Here is a 3376-nt window from a genome sequence, read left to right as displayed (position 1 = left end):
GAGTCAGCCTTGGGAGGGAAGAGGACTCTGACCTGCCGCAGCGCGGGTGAGCTCGGAAAAAAAGCCGAGTGTAGTAGCCAGTTACTACGGGCCAGGAGTATGTGATTCCACTGTGATGAGTTTAGTGTGGTCAGGGTTAGCCAGGAAGTGGAATAGAGGTTACCAGGGGCTTGTGGGTGCGGGGAGTGGGGCGGGTTGGGGGCAGGGGACAGGTGCATGCTGGCCTGGGGAAGGCTGGTACCCCGTGTGCAGACAGCACGGGGACTGTGGCCTCAAGAAATCTGAAGGTTGTGGGAGTTTAGGGCTGGAGATAGTGGGGGCGTCCATGCTTGGCCTCCGGACTGTTCTAGAGGGGCCTCTTTGGGAGATGGGGCCGGAGCTCTAAGCCAATGCCCCTGTTTCAAAGAGGAGGAGGTGGCTGAGAAGATGGGAGAAATTGCTGGAGAGGCCAGAAGGGGAGGCTGTGGCCATGATGGCATGAAGACAAAGGTGGTCAGACTAGGAGCCCCGAGGGCTGGTCAGGCTGTGATCTGCCCGGTGCCCTCAGCCAGGCCAGCCACAGCCAGCTGACCTGGGAGGTGGCCATGGAGAAGACCCGCGGGGGCCGCTGAGTGTAGGTGTGCGGGGTGCCAGGGGCAGGGACTGCTGGGCAAAAGGGAGCAGGCAGGCCTGGGGGTCACCTGCGGCACCTGAGCCTTGGCACATGGGGCACTGCATCTCCCAGGGCGGGTGGGCAGCAGAGACCTGAGCGGGGGGAGTCTGTTAGGAGAGAAGGGACGGGTGCCCACGTCATGGCCTGCGGGCTGTTGCGTGTGTGGGTCAAGTCGTCCTGGAACACAGCGCCTCCTCACTCCACCCAGCAGTGCACAGCCTGAAATGCTCACCAGTCCCTCGCAGAGAACGTCTGTGGCCTTTGGTCTGCTAGCAGGAGCGACAGGAGAGCAGGGGTCTGGGCCTCGCGACGGCAGCACGCATGTCTGCTTGTTCGGCTCCTACTGGGGTCCAGCCCCAGTGGATCCAGGGAATTCGAAGGTGGGGACGGCGTCGGCGTCTTTGGAAAAATACATATTTAATTACAGATATAGAGAGATTAGAAACGGATAGTGTAGTAGGAGAATTAGTGGAGAAAAGAGGCTGAATTTCAGCCAGAGAAACGGGAGCAAGAAAGAAGCGACATGGTGGAATCAGTCTTTCCGGAAACTGATCCGATTTCTTTATTTTGGGGTTTGCTTATATACCTTTTGTTACACATAGGGGTGAATACAGAGTCACGCAGGGGGTCTTAGGGATATTACATCATCTTCTGGCCATGAATGAGACCTGCTGACATTCTATGATCCTTTCTTTCTGATAACCAAAAACCTTATTTCTTCCAAGGGTGTTTTTTCTTAAACCAGGCACCACCCTCCAGATAAAGTTGCATTCCTATAGGGTGAGGGTGTAGTGAGTTACAATCAAGAAAGGAATTTATTTAACCCAAGGTTAACAGGATTAATCTTAAAGGTTAATACTTATTTCTCCTATATGCTTAAAGGTTAATACTTATTTCTCCTATATGTTAGTTATATTCATTATAAGGGCAGGGAATATGGAGATTTAGCAGCAAACATCAGCCCAACAAATGAAAATCCTTTTACCAATGTTCCCCTTAAGATCTATTTAGTCACATTTTTACATAACAAAGACACAATGATTTATAACAAAGCACAGTGATCTATTACAAAAGAGAAAACCCATTAACTCAAAAAGTCTAGTATTGCTAACATCAAAAACTACTATATTTCCTTTTCTATATTCCAAATACATTGATTAATATATTTCCAGGTACCTAAGGATATGAGGCCTGGCGGCAATCATTGACTCAATGAGAAGAAAAAGCCCTATGCTAATTAAGACTCTCAAATACTCCAAAGCTCTCTGTGCTGTTTATGGTTAAGAGGTAGTAAACAGTCATGTGGCAGGAGTATGGATAATCCTGTCACACAAGCTAGTCTGTCAGCAGAGAGGTTTGACCTGAGACATCCTTGTCCCACCCAGAGCAGGGAATTAGCAGCAATCATTGACACAACAAATGAAAAACCCTTCACCAATATAATTCCTAACCAACACACTATACTGATAATTTCTAACTCCCCCAAAGAATTTGCCTTTTGTAAGTCTAAAACATCTCATGCCTCTCAGATTGGGAAGCTGTAAAACAATCACATGTGGCTGGACAAACCTATACCGGTGGGCTAGATAACCTTCAGAGCAGTCCGAAAGCTGAAACACTCCTATCACTCCAGGAATTTTTATTGCCTTGGAGCTGCAAGTTAACTCCTCCAAGAGAAACAGTTATGGGGGAGAGCATAAAACAGACTGGTTTTGGGGTAGATGCTCGGGAACGGGGTTTCCTGAGGCTTGATCACGCCTTTGCGTATGCCAAGCCTCCTTCCTCATGACCTTTGCCATGGGCGGGGTTCCTCACGCTGGCCCCCAACAGGCTCCTGCCATGTGGGGCTCGTGTGGCAGCCTCAGAGCTGACCCTGTCCTCCCCTCGCGCCCTGTTTATTCCCCTCCCCGTCCTGTCTGTGGCGGAGTGTGTGAATCACGGAGCGTGTGGAAAGGACTGAGTGGAGGGGCGTGTGTAAGCCCTGTTATCTCATAGCTGAAGAGGTGAGTCTTCATGATTAGAGAACAATTCCATTATTCTGTGGCTAACCACGCAAAGGCAAGAGAATTAGCACAGCTCTTTACGTACTAAACGTACTTTCTTGCTTTTACATGCTGAGCTCCATGTGCAGAGCTCTTCAGGACAGTCGTTACTATGTTGAAGAATACCACCACCTGGAAAACTTGCGGACCTCTAGAGTAAGCGAAGCAGCCGGGGAGGCCAGCCCTGCCTTCCGGGAGCTTTGATTTAGTGGAAGACTTGCCAATGGACATCCGCTTTGGGACTAGACTTTGTGGGGTCTCAACTCCAGCTTTATCATATATTTAACTTTCCCATTGTTAAGTCTGAGTAAACTCCGGGAGTTGGTGATGGACAGGGAGGCCTGGCGTGCTGCAGTCCATGGGGTCGCGAAGAGTCGGACACAACTGAGCAGCTGAACTGAACTGAACTAACTTTCCTGTGCCTCAGTTTTCTCTTTCTGTAATATGGGGATAACAGTGGTTACATACTTCATAGAATTGTGAGGATTAAGTGAAAGTCGATCAGTCGTGTTCCACACTTTGCAACTTCATGGACTATACATGGAATTCCCCAGGCCAGAATACTAGAGAAGGTAGCCTTTCCCTCCTCCAGGGGATCTCCCAACCCAGGGACTGAACCCAGGTCTCCTGCATTGCAGGCGGATTCTTTACCAGCTGAGCCACAAGGGAAGCCCAAGAATAC

This window comes from Oryx dammah, unplaced genomic scaffold (assembly GCF_014754425.2).
Source record: "Oryx dammah isolate SB20612 unplaced genomic scaffold, SCBI_Odam_1.1 HiC_scaffold_12, whole genome shotgun sequence".
Lineage (NCBI taxonomy): Eukaryota > Metazoa > Chordata > Mammalia > Artiodactyla > Bovidae > Oryx > Oryx dammah.
The sequence above is the reverse complement of the archived record's forward strand: the minus strand, read 5'-3'. Positions refer to the sequence as shown.